The sequence below is a fragment of the Phocoena phocoena genome, chromosome 11 (genome assembly GCF_963924675.1).
Source record: "Phocoena phocoena chromosome 11, mPhoPho1.1, whole genome shotgun sequence".
NCBI classification, from domain to species: domain Eukaryota; kingdom Metazoa; phylum Chordata; class Mammalia; order Artiodactyla; family Phocoenidae; genus Phocoena; species Phocoena phocoena.
In genome coordinates, this window is record NC_089229.1 from 68,440,881 (window position 1) to 68,460,818 (window position 19,938).

Below are 19,938 nucleotides of genomic sequence, written 5' to 3' on the forward strand. Positions count from 1 at the left end.
CTAAGCTCGTGGGCTTCAGTAGTTGTGGCTCTCGGGCTCTACAGTGCAGGCTCAGTAGTTGTGGCTCACAGGCTTAGTTGCTCCGTGGCACGTGGGATCTTCCTGGACCAGGGCTCGAACCCGTGTCCCCTGCATTGGCATGCAGATTCTTAACCACTGCGCCACCAGGCAAGTCCCTGATATATTTTAGTTAGTCCACATGTCCTGAATTTTGCTTGGGAAAAGATCATTACATGTCTACTGCTTGGAATATTAGAGACTGTGCTCTGAAATCCTGGTTCTGCACAGATAGTGGCAATGTGATATTAAGCAAATTACTTAGTACTTGCCTCACAGGTTGTTAGAGGGATTAAATAATGTGTGTTTTACTTTTAACATTTGGCCTCGTTCATATTAAGTTCTCCATAAATGTTCTTTTTATTATCATAATTATTTATCTCATCCCTGCCCTGCTTATATTTCCACAGGGTTTCTTTTACCAAATGATTGATTCGCCTAGCCTCCATTCCAGCCGATAAATGGCCGGGCAAAGGGATTTTTCTGTACAGTTTTTAAAACAAAGGAGTCATGCAAACAAAGGCTGGACTAGCAGTCATAGCAAAAGTAGAGCTGCCACCTACTTGGTGGCCAGCATCAGCCCTGACTCACACCTGTCCTGAAGAATCGGCATAAATGCAACAGTTCCTTCAAAGAACCATTTCTGTTATGATGACAGAGAGGGGCAATTGTTTCACTGGCCACTCCCTTCAGTTCTTTTTACTGCCTCTACTTGCTCTCTCCTCTGCCTCTCACTCACTCTTCTAAATACAAGAGACCCTAAGAACTGACCAGTGCCTCACTCCCAAGAAGCAGCAGTTGACTGAGATTGGGGATGACTTCATCCACAGGAATGCAACTGCTGGTTTAAAATGGCAAATTTGCCTTTGGGCAGTTTTGAGCTGACCTTCACTTTCTTCCTGCTTGATTTCTCCTAAAACAAATGGTCTTTTTTTTTTTCTTCTTCTTCAGACTGTTTCCAACAGACCCATTTTGACAGGTTTCATAGACCTAGCCCAAGGGGGAGTAGCTTGATTTGAGAGCCTTCAAAACTCTTGATTTCATATAAATTACCAAATATACCACCCAAACTATAAACATATCCAAAGCAGCTAGTCCATCAAAGCACTGCAAGGTGCTGAGGTTTCAAAGACAAACACAGCATGTCTGTTTCCTCAGGAAACTCCGTGATCTAAATGAGCAGACAAGAGATAGATTATAACCACCATAAACAGTAATAAAATGTGACATGGGATCAAGGCCAAATGCATTTTACTGACCATAAGAGCTATAGAAATTTGAAATGGAGAAATAAACCCCAAAAAACTATCCTTAGTAATTGCTGTATTAACCAAATGGAAGACGGTGCTTGAAGCAAACGTTAAAGGATAAGAATTTAGATAAGCAGCAAAGGGAGAAAGAAGAAATTCCAGGCAAAGGGGAGCAGCACAGAAACAATGCTCATTCCCCATAAGGTTCTCAATCAATACATGCTGAAGCAGGGGAGGAAGAGAGGGAAGACCAGTAGGAGAGAAAGTGGGAGGAGGGGATGAAGAGAAGAAGCTCAAAGGATCAGGAATGTTATGGTCCATTCACAGGAGCAGATTGTAGGGGATAGTGAATTATGTCTTTGGAGAAGCAAGGAAAGCCAGATTATTGAAAATGGACTTTTCAGTTTCAGCTCTTTTAGCACTAAGGGGCTCAGGGCAGGCGGATAATAAGAGAAATAATTAGCACCAGGAATTTTTTAAAAAATAAGAAATGAAAATGATTTGTATTTGACGACAATGGCCCTGTTTTTATGTAGCCATGAAATAAAAAACAGTAGCCTGACTCTACCCATAGACCAGAAGGGCTGTTCTCCCTGCCTCCCATAAGGGTTAGGGGTAGCCATCTTCCCCATCCTCCACTTCTTCAATTTATGAAAAAATAAAAAGGGGCTTCAAAAGCCTTTTCTTCAGTGCCTGGGGCCCCTTCCTCCATCAGAACTGCTCAACCCAGAAGCCTGGCTGTCCCACTCTTCCAAGTTTTAGAAAGTAATTAAAATGATGTCTCTGGGCTTCCCTAGTGGCGCAGTGGTTGAGAGTCCGCCTGCTGATGCAGAGGACGCGGGTTCGTGCTCCGGTCCGGGAAGATCCCACATGCCGCGGAGCGGCTGGGCCCGTGAGCCACGGCCGCTGAACCTGCGCATCCGGAGCCTGTGCTCCACAACGGGAGAGGCCACAATAGTGAGAGGGCCGCGTACCGCAAAAAAAAAAAAAAAAAAAAAAAAGATGTCTTTGCAAATAGTGACAGGGAAAAGTGTCACTGTTTTAAGATGACACGATCGTCATTTAACCCTGGTCAATTCACTCATCTTTGTGTTTCTGTTTCCTCGTTTGTAAAATGAAGATAATAATGGTATCTAGGATATAGATTTGTTGGGAATAAATGAGTCAAAATGTGTTAAGTGGCATAGAATATTACCTGTGAAATAGCAGATACAACATCCAATATTATGTTACATGCTATTAATATTATTGAAGACAAGGGAAACTCTAAACAATACGCCTAAACCTTTGTTAAAAGGAATAAGTGTTTTTTTAAGTTTTACCATGTGGGATTTTTATGTAGCCTTCTATTCTGTTTTCTTAAATATTTAACTAAATTCTATTTCTAGTTAATATAAATAAATAAATAAAATAAAGATGACATGATATTTTATATAGAGAACCCTAAAGTCTCCACCCAAAAACTATTAGAGTAAATGAATTCAGTAAGGTTGCAAGATATGAGATTAATATACAGTAACCTGTTGAAAATCTATACACCAATAATGAAATATCAGAAAGAGAAAGTTAAAAAAAAATCATAATGAACTTAACCAAGGATGTGAAAGATCTATACTCTGAAAACTACAAACATTGATGATAGATAATGAAGATGATACAAAGAAATCTAAAGATATCCTATGCTCTTGGATTGGAAGAATTAAGATTGCTGAAATGGCCATATTGCCCAAAGCAATCCACAGATTTAACGCAATCCCTATCAAAATACCCATGATGTTTGTCACAGAACTAGAACAAATAATCCTAAAATTCATATGGAACCACAAAAGACCTCAAATTGCCAAAGCAATCTTGAGAAAAAAGAGCAAAGCTGGAGGCATAACCCTCCCAGACATCAGAATATACTACAAAGTTACAGTAGCAAAACAGTGTAGTATTGGCACAAAAGCAGATACATAGATCAAGGAAACAGAATAGAGAGCCCAGAAATAAACCCACACACCTCTGTCAATTTATCTATGACAAAGGAGGTGAGAATATACAATGGAAAAAAGACAGTCTCTTCAAGTGGTGCTGGAAAAACTGGAGACACATAACGAGATTAGAACATTCCCTCACACCATATACAAAAATAAACTCAAAATGGTTTAAAGACCTAAATGTAAGAATGAAAACCATGAAACTCCTAGGAGAAAACATAGACAGAACATTATTTGTCATAAATTGTAGCAACATTTTTTGAATCAGTCTCCTAAGGCAAGGGAAACAAAAGCAAAAATCAACAAATGGGACCTAATTAAACTTAAAAGCTTTCACACAGCAAAGGAAACCATTGACAAAATGAAAAGACGACCTACAGAATGGGAGAAAATATTTACAAATGATGCGACTGACAAGGGGTTAATATCTAAAATATATAGACAGCTCACACAATTCAATATCAAAAAAATAAACCACCCGAGCAAAAGATGAGCAGAAGACCTGAATAGACATTTTCTAAAGAAGACATAGAGATTGCTAACAGGCACGTGAAAAGATGTTCAACATCGCTAATTGTTACAGAAATGCAAATCAAAACCACAAAGAGACAAAACCACAAAGACACCTCACACCTGTAAGAATGGCTATTACCAAAAACTCTACACATAACACCTGTTGGAGAGGATGCAAAGAAAAAATAACCCTTGTATACCGTTGGTGCAGCCGCTATGGAAAACAGTATGGAGGTTCCTCAAAAAACTGAAAATAGAACTACTACCACATGATCCAGTAATTCCACTCCTGGGTATACATCTGAAGAAAATGAAAACATTAACTCAAAAAGATACATGCACCCCAATGTTCATAGCAGCATTATTTATAATAGCCAAGACTTGGATACAAACTTAGTGTTCATCAACAGATGATTGGACTAAGAAGATGTAGTATACATACACAGTGGAATATTAGCCATAAAAAAAGAATGAAATTCTGCAATTTGCAGCAATGTGGATGGACCTAGAAGATATTATACTTAGTGAAATAAGTCAGACAGAGAAAGACAAATACTGTATGATATCATTTATATGTGGAATAAAAAAAATACAAATGACTATATATGCAAAACAGAAACAGACTCACAGACATAGAAAACAAACTTGTGGCTACCAAAGGGGAGAGGGAAGGGGAAAAGACAAATTAAGGGTATGGGATTAACACACAAACTACTATACATAAAATAGATAAGCAACAAGGATATTCTTTATAGCACAGGGAATTATAATCATTATCTTGTAATAACCTTTAATGGAGTATAATCTGCAAAAATACTGAATCACTATCTAGTGCGCGTGAAACTAATATAATACTGTAAATCAACTATACTTCAATAAAAATTAATTAATTTAAAAAAAGGGTGAGTCTCACAGAGAGCATTATCTTCTTATAGTGAGTTAGGTATTATAATACTTAACTTCAAAATATTGTAGACTAATTTATCTACGGCACAATCCACATCCTCCTGTCCACAAGTAAGCAAATATCTCCTGTCTTCCCTGTGTTCATTTCCTAGGCTGCTATGACAAATCACCACAAATGGTGGCTTAAAACAGACACTGATTTGCTCACAGTTCTGGGGGTCAGAAGTCTGAAGTCAAGGTGACATCGGGGCCTTCTCCCCGCAAAGAGTATAGGAGAGAGCCCTCTCCTTCCCCTTCCAGCTTCTGGAGGCTCCTGGTGTCCCTCAGCTTGAGATGTGCATCACCCCAGTCTTCACGTCACCGTCTCTTCTGTCTCTGTGTCCAAATCTCCCTCTCCTTTTTCTTATAAAGATACAGCCATTGAATTTAGGACCCACCGCAAATCCAGCATGATTTCATCTCAAGATCCTTACTTAACTAATTACATGTATAAAGAACTTATTTTCAAATACAATCATGTTCTGAGTTACCAAGGGAACATGAATCTTGGGGGGACACTATTCAACTTATTACATTTGCATTCACCAATAAGCAAGTATCCCCCGTCCAAATGTCATGATTTTACTTACAGTACTGGGTTACTCCTCCAATACAGGGTAAAAAACACATGGGAGAAGTCATTTACTTAACGATAAAGTGTTTTTTTGTAAATATTCCTCTGAGTAATGTTATCCAAATCTCTCACATTATGACTCCAGCACTGTACAGCCCTGGGTCTTTATTTTGCTTCTATTTGCAGAGGTATATTAGCCCTCTGAATGCTGAAGTGTTGCATGTTATTTAAGCTTCCATTCCAAAACTTAAAACCATAATTTTCAGGAAGCTCTACTGTGTCAGACACTTCCAGTGATGCGGTGTTGAAAATAAACAACGCCCATGCTCTCATATAGTTTATTTTAGTGATTGCATAGATAGTAAACACAAAATGCATAATGATATAATTTCTGGTAGTGAGACATGCTATTAAGAAAAGTAGGTAGAGGTGGGAGGGGCAAATTAGGGGTATGGGATTAAGAGATACAAACTACTATGTATAAAATAGATAAGCAGCAAGAATATATTGTATAGCACAGGGAATTATAATAACTTTTAATGGAGTATAATCAGAAAAACACCGAATCACTATGCTGTACACCTGAAACTAATATAATATTGTAAGTCCACTATACTTCAATAAAAAAAAAAGGATAAATAAATAAATAAAAGTAGGTAGAATCAGAGCATGGAGAAAAATATGGAAATTTTAGAAAGGGTGGCCAGGGCAGGTTTCTCTTGAGGGACACTTGTGCAGAATAATTAAGCTAGCTCCTTGCTGCCACAATCTTATATTTATTTCCTTCTTTGCATTTTTACTAGAGGTGCTAAATAGTCCACATACTACATTAAACATAATAAAATTCCTGCAATGTAATCACAGTTTTTCATGTCAGAGGGGTTTTCTGGTCATTGTACTGCCAATCAAGCATAGATCGATGCATCTGTGCTGTATATATTCACAATCACTGCACTATTCCAGGCACTATTCTATATGCAGGCAGATACAGAAAATACACAACAAAAATCCCCAGGATCAGGTAGCTCCCCTAGAATAGAGTTTGCATTCCAGCATTAGACATGAAAACAGAAAACTGAGGTTTGATCCCCAGCTCTCTTACTTCTCTCTTACTCTTAGAAAATCACTTTGTGGTTCGAAGCCTCAGTTTCCAAGTGTATAACGTAAAGAAATTGGACTAGACAATCTCTGAATGCCCTTCTGACTCTAGCACTCCATTGTTTTAGAGTAGGTGGCAACCTGATTTATCATACCATAGTTAAATATGATTTCAATTCAGGAAGCCATCAATATCCCTGGAATCATGAGTAGAAAATAATAGCAGGGATCCTAGATCCCAGGGTCTGTAGTTAGGTGGGTGGTATGATTGTGGGGAAAAGATGACATTATCTATTTTGAAGCAGAGGTTGCAGCCAGCAAATGGAAAGACGGGGAGCAGATTTAGCCTCAGGGGGTATGGAGCTGACAAAAACTAGACAGAGAATTCAGTGGCTTCAAGAAAAGATTGAATTAATACATGTGAAACACTTAGAAGAGTGCCTGGTACAGAGTAAACCTCAATAAATAAAGCTGTTATTAGTATTGTCTTGTCCCAGAAGAACTGGATTACACTTAGAAAGCCAAGGTAGAATAACTGAGCAGACGTGGCAAAGCTTGGATAGGAAAGCAGCTGCTTGGTGGGCATGCTGGTGTCCACCGTATACCCCTTACACCCTGAATGCTAGCCCCCACCCATCAAAGGTGCAAATGCAGATTTCTGGCTTGGGAAACTAAGTTGATGATGATGCATTTCAATGAAATAAAAAATATGTCTGTATGCAGGCTTTGGAAGAAAATAATACACTTGGACTCAGACTTCCAGGTAAAGATGGTGGAGATTTCCAGAAGGCAGTTATGTATACAGATCTATAACTTAGGCAAGAAACTAGGGCTGAAATAACAGATGTGCCAGCCATCAGTATCCATCATGAGTCAGTGTTTCTAAAGTGTGGTCTCCAGACCATCTGTGTTACAGTAAACTAAGGTGGATGTTAAGAGCAAATTCTAGAACCCATCTACTGAATCAGAATCTCCTGCAGTGTGTTTAGTAATTTCTATTTTAATAAGCTTCTGAGTTATTCTTGTGCACATTTAAGTTGGAGAAACACAGGTAGAGGGAATTATTGAAGTTATGGCTCTGTTGATAAAGTTGCATAAGAGAATATAGGAGAAAAGGCAGCCAGGGAAGCCTTGTTGATACGGCCCTGCAGCACTTGGAATTCCATCACTTCATGCCACCTATTAAGTGAGTAGGGCTCAACATCAACTTTACATTAGGGTAATCTGATGCTTGGGACGCATCCCAGACCAATGAAATCCATCTCTCTTAGAGGGAATGAGGCAGGTCCTTTCTCTCCAGAGTCCCAGATAGATGCCCTATACCGAAGCTTACAAAGTGGTGGCAATTTGGCCTGTGGAATTATTTTCTTTGACCTCACACTACTTTAAAGCTCTAACTTGGGGACTTCCCTGGAGGTCCAGTGGTTAGGACTCCGAGCTTCCACTATAGGGAGTGCGGGTTCATCCCTGGTTGGGGAACTAAAATCTCACGTGCCGTGCGGCGAGGCCAAAAAAGCAAAGCAAAACAAACAAACAAAAAACTCTAACTTAGTTGCAAATATTTAAAAACCAAGAGATTTCACATAAAAAAAAATAAATTTCTAGCTTCTCATGAAAACTTGAAGAACTGGCTTTGCTGGACCTACATTCTTGATTGGCAAAACAGCTGCCCCAAAATGGCCTTCTGCAGTTATTTGAGTTACATACCTGGACCCCTGACCTCTGAAGACATTTGAGGCCTATAATGCACTCTATCAAGGGGCTTTATCCTCTCAGCTTCCCCCACCCCCTGCATCCCAATCTCCATAGCCTCTTGTCACAGATTTCAAAGTCCCCCTGAGCATGGCACATAGATGGGGAAATCATGTGAAACGGGCCCTACCTCACCTGCTGGTTTTATCCTCTGATTCAAAGCGCACTTCTTGGAGACGCAGTTGCCAGCATCTCAGGTCACATGGCAAGAACTGGGGCAGTTGCCCTGGAAGCAGCACTCACCTCAGGCCAAGGTGAAGTCCGACACCGATATGGATACTATTGCATTCTACAAGCAGGGCTAGGCTCCCTGCTACCACAAATCAGCTGGACACCTGGGTTCCCTGGAATGAACCCTGGCAAGCCCCTTACCGCAGTGAAATCACTCTTCTTTGGGAGGGAGCAGCGCTGGTTTGTTTAACCAGAGAGCTTCCTTAGGTCTGTGGAGGGCTGGGTTTGGTGAGAGGAATTTGAGAAGCATGTTCCTCCCTGTAATAATGAACTTTCTAGAGCCTCTTGTTTCCCTTATATCCACAGATATTAGCAAATGGATTGGTCATTATTTTTGAAAATAGCAATGCTAGACCTTTGCATGTAATTTTTAGTGTTTTAGTGCTGGGAGAATATATATATTAATGTAAGCAATTTGTCACTTAAAACTGCTAAACTGGCACAAAGTGTTTTCTCTCTACAATAACAGGGGAAAACTTGAAAATCAGCATTTGAACTGATGTGGAAAGTGTTTCAGTTAATTTATTGTTAGCACACAAAAATTAAAAATAAAACTCACTCATACAATTTTGTCTGAGATAGTTTTCAGCCTTACTCAAAAGAATATTCTTGACCATCTCATCTCTTACCTTGAGTAAACGTGTAGTATAAGGAAAACATAGTAGATTTTTTGGAGTTGGATAGACAGGCCTGGGTTCAGATAGTATTTTGCTACATACTGTATCTAAAACAGATATCCTTGTCTAAAATATCTGGCTAATAATATGTAAGTTATGGAACACAGGAAGGATTAAACAAAATAGTAAAACATCTGGTATATCCTTGTACATTTTCTATTCCTTCTTTTTAAGTTTCATTTCCATGGGTAACAGCTTTAGTGAAAGGTCTCACATTTTTACCAAAAAATTCCTATATGAATGTTTCACCAAAATTTTAATGGAGAAACTCATGAACCCCTTTGGGTCCATGACTTTTACTCAGTACCTCTTATGTATGTTATATGTTTCAATTTGTACAATAGAATTCTCTGTAGAGAAAAAGATTTTCAAATTTCAATGGATCACCACTTCAAACAATATTTAATTCATTTTTTTAGCAACTATTTACTGTGTACTGTACTGTAGGAACAACTAAGATAGCATTATCCTGATTATCTTATAGAGAAAAAGACCAGATACATATCATTCTATCACAACATAGAAACTGAGGAACTAGTATCCTATGAACCACTAGCTTTGCCTAGAGACATAGAAGGATCCACAGAAGTAGTAACAGGCAATAGTATAAGATTACTAGGAAAAGAATTTCATCATTACAAACAGAGCATGTTTTAATGGCATTTTACTTGTATATTATTTTATATTAATTTGCGTTCTTCTCTGTGAATGCATAGGTTGCTCTGTGTATGAATGCCTTGTCCCCAAATAGATTTACTGCATTTAAGAGAGAGAAATCCAGGGAACTTATAAAAAAGATTCCCTCATTTCCAAAGTATCATTATATCATAGAACTTTTTCATAAAATATTTGTAAAACATAATAAAAATGTTAAAGAGCTCTTTAGACCTTTAATGATGTTATAAATACTAAGTTATAGCCATTTTTAAAGTTATTAAAGTTAGTTTTGTCATGTAACTGACCTATGTTACAATATTATCATTACTGAACAAGCAGTAATCATGAATTTACTTGAATCTGCAAAACCAAAGTTTCTAATACCTCATATGAGTTCTTCTGCAGGATTTAACAGCAAGAAAATAAACATCTTGTTTTAATGTGGGTGTGGTTATCAGGGTTCACACAATAGCTAAGTGACTATCTTTCTGAAACTGGTCTCTCACAGAAGTCAACTCACATTTGTGCCTTAGTAAAGATACACATAAGCCCTTAGGTTGAACCTTGGGTGCCCATAGAGAAGTCTTGAAATCTTGAATATCAGTTCCATATCCACAAATGCCCAGGTCTCCTAAAGTTTATGGAAAGACATTGAGACCCATCATCTTTTACTTCTTTGTTGTCGTCCCCATGAAAGACACAAACAGAATCATGGTAGGCCCACACCCACATGGGCACACCTATAGCTTGTTCACCCTGAGTGGTCTTCTTCTATACTCTCACAGCTGACACTCAAGAAATACACAAAATAAAATAAATTACTGTAAAAATGTATCTTCCTTGAGGAGTTCCAAATCCCTGCCCTTCCCCACTAAAGAAACACAATGATTCAATAATTCAGTACTCTTGCAAATAATCACATTTGAAATATAACAAAAGGAGAATTAAAAGGGGAGTCAGGATAGGTGGGTTTTAGTCAGCTCTGCCACTGCCAATCTGTTTTTGTTTTGGTTTTTGTTTTGAGGTACGCGAGCCTCTCACTGTTGTGGCCTCTCCCGTTGCGGAGCACAGGCTCGGGACGCGCAGGCTCAGCGGCCCAGCCGCTCCGCGGCATGTGGGATCTTCGCGGACCGGGGCACGAACCTGCATCCCCTGCATCGGCAGGCAGACTCTCAACCACTGCGCCACCAGGGAAGCCCTGCCACTGCCCATCTGTATCACCTTGGATAATTCATTAATCTCTGTGCCTTCAGGGCCTAATGCACCCAAGGTTTATACTCCATGTAGTTACGTGTAATTTTATGAATACACACACACAAGATTTCTTCACGTGAACAATAACGGTACTGGACACAGATAATTAAGCCTATTTAATCCCTAAGATTCTAGTTATAAATAATTTATACCGAGTGGTAATAAATGCAAATTTTATTCATTTTGTGTCTTAAAACTGCTCATAGATAAATTGACAGGTTTGGTAAAGATTTAAATCACTTATTTGTCTCTGTATGTTTGAGACTAATTGTCTTATACTTATGAGAGAACAGTGCTCTTCCTCGCGATGTCTTTTGAGGACAATAACGTGGGCAAGATGCAGATTCTGCACATCTGCAGAATAACGAATGCTTGTTGCTTACTTTTCTACAGCAATGCATTGGCTCTGCATTGATTCCTTTAATTACATACTGGTAAGGACTAGAGAGCTGGAATATCTGAAAAACATAGGCTTTTTTGTTTTTCTTTTTATAATTTTATCTTACCATATTTATGCAACTGCCTTTATCTGGGAAATATAAGCTTAGATCTTTTCCATACAGAAAAGGACCACAAAATGATTAGAATGGCAATACAACTCTTTCTAGAATTCAGCATCAGCCTACAGAGTTATGTGCTGTAACGAGGCATATTGCAATTTAACCACCCCATCACAACTAGGATGATAGAGAAAATCAATGCTGTTGGGTCAAACATCCCTTCTGAAATATCATAAGGGGAAATGCAATACTATTCCGAGAAACAAGATAGGGAAGTTCAGCTTACAGTGGAGTCTGCCACCAATCAAGCTTTAGAATTGAAAATCAGAAGAACCTGCAATAAATAGAAAGACTCCGAGACAGGTAGAGGCCCCTATTCTTTTCTTCTTTGACCATAGTTAAGAAGCAAGAAAACAAGTAAAAGCTTGGCATAGACTGTGTCTACACCACGTCATAGGAAGTGAATGATTAAGTCAACAAACAACTGGTTCAACAAGGCCTCTTCCCCTCCATTTATTTAGTGACTTAATCAGTAGCTGTGAACTAGTGCTGCCTCTCCCTCTGCAATTCAGAATCTTCGGCTTCATGTTAACCCCGTGTTCTCAATTTATGCAGTCCATCGTGGAGAATTATGGAAACCCCATCAGTTTCACTAGAGTGATGTGATACTGAGAGGTATTTCAAGTTGAAAGAACAAGGAAGGAAAAGGAAAGTGGTGAAAAGAAATCAAGAGTGGAGAGGTATTATGAAGATATGAAGTTCTTTAACATATTATGGACATATACATCCCTCTAATCGCTTTTTCTCACTCCATCAAAAAATATATCAAAATCTGAACTGAGCCCATAAGGGTGATATTAAAATGTTAAGATTAAGAGAACTGGTACAAAATTAAAAAGTAAGAGAAGGCTAAGATGGGGATGGGGGAGTGCAGATTCCTTATAAATTAGAAAAACATTTGTTGAAAAGTTCATTTTGTTTTCCAGTAAATGGAATGTTAAAAAAATGTCAGCAGTTACTTTTATGTACTTTCTATTCTCCACAAGAAACTTGATTCACTCAGACACCTAGAACTAATCATATATAAATGGGTAGATGTGAGAATCTATTTGTATAAAGTTACTTGCAAGTTTTAAAGTGCATATAGGAAAAGAACCAAAGTCCTTTTTAAAAATAACACTCTGAAGGTGTGCTTAAGATTCTACAAACTCATGAGAGAGGCATCTTTGAAAAGCGAGATCTTATTCCCCCCAGTTTTTTGAGCTGCTAAGTAAGTGCAAGCATATAACTGTTCTACCACTAAGAACACATTTTCAAGAAGATAAATCAAAAGTGGCCATAACATTTCTTTGCTTCAACTATTTTTTTAAAAAATAGCATAATCACTCATGAGATAAACTGAGAAGCAGCTCTAAATTTAGATCATGAAACTAACCTCTCTGAAGAATAAAGCTCTGTTTGCATTAATATAGCTGATATAAGTAAATTTTATGCTAGTGGGAAATAAAGAAATAATTCAGTGTAATCCTGAGCTTAGAAAAAAACGTGCTTTTATATATTCTGCATCGATGCTAAGTGGAATCGACCCATTTAATGACTGTTCCATCCAAAATACTCCAGGACAATGATGTTCATATACTAACATAATATATAGTCTGAAAAATAAAAGTTCTTTTTTAAAAAAACTCCAAAGAATGGTGTAGGTCCTTGTCAGTTGACTCTAACATATTTAAATAGTTTCCACTGCCTTTAGGAAGAGTGGAAGCGTTCCTTAGTTGCTGTCTAGATTTATGAAAATCCTAAACGCATTCCAGTCATTTAAGGCCATAAATTCAAATTTTGCTCTTGTCAAGTCAGGACTCCAAAAAAAAATTAAAAATAAACAAATGTACGTATTCTTCCCAATCATACAACAAAGGGAATATCTCCTAAATCACCCTCAATTCTGCCCCCAAGAGGAATTTTTATTCAACAATTAAGTTTTAAACATAACTCTTACTAACAGGAATATATTTCCCTTATCAGCCAGTTATCATTTCAGGTAAGGCCAATGCCTTTGACAGGGATCCATAAAAATTACTTTCTGAGAGTAGATTAACAGTCACACTTTCTACACAAATTGCTTTTCCTAGCAATTTAAATTATATGAAGTTTTATTCAATTCCGTCATTTATTCTTATTTTTAAAGAGAATATTTGAACCAATATTTGTATTCATTTACTTGCTGACTTTTCGAAGGCCGTTTATCTGCTCGAATGCTCCAGAATCCAGTGTGCTCCTTGACAACTGAAAGGGTTAGGGAAGCTAGGATATTTCTGTATTCTTACACAGCTCCTAGTGTCCAAGTAACTTCAATTTATTTTAAACTCTTCATGGACTGCAGGTTGTGTGAAATTTTAGTTACACCCTTTTGCAATAAAATTAATACGTATCAGATGTCAGAGAAAATAATGTTAGCATCACATCATAGTTTGGGTCTCAAGCAGTTTATTTTCAGTAACTTCAACAATATTAATATATCCCTGTAAAGAACTCTTTAGTTCATGATAGATAAGTCATTTTTAAAAAGTAATAATCATAATGCAGTTAATATCAGGAGGCTAAGAAATGTGGAGGATTCTGCTTGAATCAAATGGCCAAAATGACTCACTGGTATATGGTAGCTAAGTCTTTTCTTTCTTTGCATCAAGTTCCTAAATTCGGGGTTCACCAAAATCCCTGTTCCCTCAGATACTCTTTTATCTTTATCTCAATCATCTCTCCAGAGTTTTAGACTGTCGTGGGTAGTGTGCAGGAGGCAAATGTAAGAAGAGAGAACCGTGGGATGACAATGCGTGTAATGGAGCAGAACATACGGCCCACTAGTGTCCCTCACCATCCAAACAGCATTTTGTCTCCCTCCTCCCTTTCCCCCAAGCTGACAGTCCCAGATGACTGTTCAAATGCCATTTGAAGTGGTAGCCCCAGGCTTTGAGTTTAAAATTCTTTATAACCTGCACACAAAACCAGTATTTTTAAAAAAAATTTTCACAACACAGAAACATCCTACAATAGTAGGAGGCCTACTCAACGTACAAGAATATGCAAACAAGCGGGTGTTTCATTTAGGCACTCTGAAATTTGACACCCTAAAATCTGAAGCCATAAACAGTTGAAAAGTACAACACACATTTAGGTGGCAAACTAAATAGATGGAGAGCTTTATTCCCACTTTCTCTTGAGTTGCCCTCCTGGCCATGTGCATAACCAGCTATCTGGTCTCTGGATTTATCATTGTCCTCTACGTTCAAAATGATACTGCTGATGGCTGGCTGTTGTTTTGCATGTGTGAAAGTGTGGCAAAAAGATGGCTGCAGTGACCAGCAGTTCTATCCATCAGGCAAATGCAGGAAGGCAGCCATTTGGTTTACGGCTGTTGCAGCAATCTCCACAGCGTGTTACTGTTTATGGCTTTGGGCTCTTCACCTTGCATGCTACCTGACACCTTGACTCCAAACAAGTGACCTACTTTTCACTTCATGATCTGCTGTTGCTGTTTCCTGGCATTTTAGAGCCAGGCTGCCTCATCTGAAAACATACCTCTGTGTATCCTTTTAACACCTCTCCTGTGTCTTCAGCAATTCGCTCTGCTTCAGTTCCTCAGACAGCTGATACTTGCGTATTCTAGTGTCAGAACTGAGACAACTGGTGTGGGTGAGAGGTGGGGAAAGACTTCTGACTCACTAAATGTCTCTCACAACCTGTCATATGCCTTGTAATTCTTATTATTGCTAAGGCGCTGTCAATTTACATCCACATTTAAAATGTGAAAGGTCCCCATAAATGATATACGGAAAGGATAACCAATAATACCATAATAGTCACTATATCTTTTTTTTTTTGCGGTACGCGGGCCTCTCATTGTTGTGGCCTCTCCCGTTGCGGAGCACAGGCGCCGGTCGCACAGGCTCAGCGGCCATGGCTTACGGGCCCAGCCGCTCCGCGACATGTGGGATCTTCCCGGACCGGGGCACGAACCCGTGTCCCCTGCGTCGGCAGGCGGACTCTCAACCACCGCGCCACCAGGGAAGCCCAGTCACTATATCTTTAACATCTACTCTGAGCTAGCCACTGTATGTCATTGTCCTTAAAACCCAAGAACTCCTGCAAGGAGTTATTACTGTCTTGTATCCATTATACAGATGAAGAAAGTGAGATTCCAGAAGGACTAGGTAACTTTTTCTGGATGGAAGATTTTCTAGCAAGTGACAGGGTGAGATTCAAACCCAGGACTGTCTGACCCCAAAGCTCAAGGCTGCCACAATGTATGTTGATAATGCAGAGGGATGGCCTTGGTCAGTCATTCACACTGAGCACAGGAGCTGGGATGCTCCGTAAATGTTTGATGAATCCGTGAATGAGCACCTTGCTGTGAATTAGTTTACCAGACTGGCTTCCGGTTACCTGGCAGGTATTCTTAACAACTGAGAGCCTGGACAAGTTCGCTGTGGTAGGAGGAATGAAAGGTACAGTCTAGAGCAGAGGGCCCAGCACCGGCAGGCTGGAGTGAGACACCACCCAGAGAAACCAGGGAAGAATCACAAAATTACTGTAATGTTAGAAGGACAGCAGTGAGGAGAATGGAAAGAAAAAACCCAGCAAGATAAGAAAGTACCAAAACAACTCGGGGATCTATTGTTGCTCAAAGATGACTATGCTGCTCTCACCCCTTCTTTACCCACTTTAACATCTCACACACAACATCACACAGCTAGGCGGTCATGGATGTGAGAGTAGAACCCAGAGCTTCTCCCACTGGGAAATACAGCCTCCCATCTGCACATTCAGACTTTAAACTCTTAGAAGTGCAATTTACCTCACTTTGAGCTGTATTTTTCTCAGGCTCATTACCCATTCTCTCAAATGTATTTCTATCCAGACTTGAACTGTAGAACAGAAGGATCTACATCCTTTTGAACACTGTATGATCAGGCCACCCAAGATGGCTGTTCTCTTGCTCTCTGTACATCCCTGCTCCACCAGTCCCTGCCTCACCTACACCCTACTCACATGATTGACATTCTCTCTTAATCATAGAGCCTAATCAGTAAATGCCTACATACTTGCCCTTGTCCCAGCTAGTGATTGTTCTAATCTTTAGATCAGAACAACTCCTCTATGATAGCTTATCAAAGGGGAGGTGAGGGGCCCGCTCCCCTGCTGGTTTCCCTGGTAACAGAAGAGCCAACGTGACGTCAGTTCCCCCTATAACTTCGCCCCCTCCCCAGTAGCGAAGACGGCTGCCATGTCCTGCCTGCCATCTGTGGTGCGGTGTTGCTCCAGGACCTCGCCTCAGACACGTAAGCCCCCCTCCCCACCATCCGTTAAACCATAGATGGTTCTGTCGCTGACTCTAGGCTCTTCAGTCTTGAGGCTGGGCAAGTACAGGGCTTGCAGTGCTGTGGGGGGCAGCCCACAACACTTATTCTAGCGCCATTATAAGCATCTAAGATGAGCCGCAACAATAAGAATATACCTGAGGATCCCCTGGGGAATCTCTCCCTCTGTTCCACTTCACTGTTAATGAGCTAGGATAGTGACATGGAAAACACCAGGGCACTGACAATGGCTGTGGGGCGGAGGAAGGAAGGAGGGAGGAAAGACGGGTTGGGAGGGAGGGAAGAAAAACAATCTTTAAAAACAAACAGGATCAAAGTTAAAGTGGATTGGAGGTTATCGTGTCTAGAGCCAGGGAAAGAAAACTGTGATTTAACTGGACCTGTGTGTTGTCCTGTGAAATAATGGTTCAGGAAGAAACAACAGCCAATGAGTAAGGGCTGTGAAATGAGTTTCTTTGAGAGGGAGCCTAATGAACCCTGGCAAAAGAAATGGACAGATGTGGGCTGATGTGGGCTGCCACAGCAGAGGGCTACTGCATAAAGAAATAAGCTGTGCTTTATTTCTGAGGAAGGAAAAAAAAGAAGAGTTCAGGATGTGAAAGGTGAAAAGGAAAAACAGTTCAGAAAACTTGAATGAAACCCAGCACCCAGCATCATCGGGAAGACTGGTAAAAGTATTATTATGAGTAGTAGGTAGGTGTATGGACCCACTGAGCCAGTGAGTTACATGACTCCAAGCAGCGCAGTTCTAATAGTGAGGCCAAATGGAACTGGACCTGGGAGCTGAGTGGCGGATTCAGCTTGCTTTTAATGAGAGAGACCAGCCTAGTCCTAGGATCAAAGTAAACTGGTTTAATAAGATTGATCAGGGAATTCCCTGACAGTCCAGTGGTTAGGACACGGCACTCTCACTGCCGAGGGCCCGGGTTCAATCCCTGGTTGGGGAACTAAGATCCCACAAGCCGTGCAGTGTGGCCAGAAAAAAAAAAAAAAAAAGGATTGATCAGAATTGCCAAGTGAAAAGGCTAGTGATGAACTGGGAGGTAGAAATGAGAAGTACATGGAAGAATCCGTTAACTAGTGAAAACTTTGCCAACCTGATAACTGAATAGCAAGCACAAACGTAAGAATTTGCCATTTCTTTCTCTGGTATATCAACATATCCTTCACTTTCCTTTTACTGTAGTAAATCCAAGGTGCACATGATTTGTATTAAAATGTGCTGCATTGCAGTGAGTAAAGAGAAAGAAAAGGTGAGACGAGTTTCCATGCTCCTGAGAAGTCCTTGGTCACATTCCACTCAATTCTCCAACAAGCTTGACTCTCTACTGACAACAGGTCAGACATAACTGACATGAAACACCAGAGAGAAATTGTTCCTAAGAGTTTTCTCTTTTAGGAGCTGTCTCTGAGAACTCATTTAAGAGAGAACAGATAAAATAATGTCCAATCTAAGGCAGTAGGTAACAAAGAAGGAGGTACAAACCAGGATTGTAAGATGACATAAATTCAGAAAGGGAATATTGATACCTGTTTACAATGCTATTTGGCAAAGCTAGGCAACAAACAGACTCCTAAATATTTTTTCAAGACAGTGAAGGCTCTTTGAATTCCTAAATAACATTGAGTCAATATTTAGGGAAATGTTGAAATTCAAAAAATATATGCCAAATGTTGCAGTTATTATAGAAGTGAGTCTTGCTAAAGTTTAAAAATGGTTTTTTAAAGAATAGAGAAACATTTATATATTTTGTAAGATCTACAGTATTTCTAAATCTGATGAAGAATGCATATTTATCTGCTTTTGTACAAAGGAATATTTTTAGGTCTAGGAGGATTTGCTTCTCTTATTTAGCAAAGTTAAAGGAAAACTTTGACACTTTCTATCTTGTGATTACAGGGAATGTAGAATACCAACTAGCTGTGATTTCACCTTTAAAACTACATGTATCCCTTGCTAACCAAATTCTCGCTCATTGTTATCCAAAACAAAGGGATTTGGATAACAACACCTCTCATTTTACAAACCTGCTATCCTGGGTCTCTATGAACTAAACGGAACAGTTTTGGTGAAACAAAATCTCTCACTTATGAAATATACGTGGCTGCTAATAACGGAGACTGGAAATAATAGTGGCTTAAATAGGATGGAAGATGTTTTTCTTTTTTTTTTTTAATATTTAAATATTTATTTATTCTTTTGGTTGCACCGGATCTTAGTTGTGGCTCCAGGATTCCTTAGTTGCGGCTCACGGCCTCCTTAGTTGCAGCACATGGGCTCCTTAGCTGTGGCATGCGAACTCTTAGTTGTGACATGAATGTGGGATCCAGTTCCCTGACCAGGGATTGAACCCAGGCCACCTGCATTGGGAGCACGGAATCTTATCCACTGCACTACCACAGAAGTCCCAGAAGATGTTTTGCTTACGTGTAAAGGAAGTCTGAAGGTAGGCATGCCAGGTCTGATATGAGAGAGAGATTCCCCTCTGTCTTTCTTTTCCACTCTCCAGATTTGTGGCTTTTATCATCAAGGTTGCCTCAGGTCTAAGACAGCAGCTAAAACTTCAGCCCTCACATCCTCATTCTAGTAGGAAACAGGAGAAGTGGGAAATTAAAAAGGGTCCTCACCAGCTATTTAGCCTTTTTTTAAGGAGCCTTCAAGACTCACCCAACAGCTTTTCCATCTCATTGGCCAGAATTTAATCACAAGATCACATCAAGCTGCAAGTGAGGTAGAATTGCCAACTTTTATCTGGGTACCTTGCCATACCAAATAAAATCTGAGCTTTCTTATTAAGAAAGAATAATATTGTGTAGTACCCACCAGTCTCACCGAAAGCTATTAAAAATACATATGATTCAATATAATTATTCAATGACTTTTGAACATTCCCTTTCCTGGAATTCATTGTACTACTGTGCCCATCATTAACATATAAAATGTAAGTTAACTCCTTTACTGGAACATCCCTAAATAAAAGTCACCACATGAATCTAGTCTACCCCTAAAAAGCAGAATAAGATACACGGAAGCTTTGTTAAGGAGCTTGTTAAGGAGCTGTACTTAGTAAAA

The 19,938-nt window shown here is 39.5% G+C and overlaps 1 non-coding gene across 1 annotated transcript; it reads left to right on the forward strand.

Annotated features, from left to right (window-relative positions):
* The first annotated feature begins 17,739 nt into the window (after nucleotides 1-17,739).
* Nucleotides 17,740-17,812, forward strand: TRNAE-CUC (transfer RNA glutamic acid (anticodon CUC)). The gene has a single exon. It is a non-coding gene; the product is annotated as a tRNA-Glu (tRNA).
* Nucleotides 17,813-19,938: the final 2,126 nt, after the last annotated feature.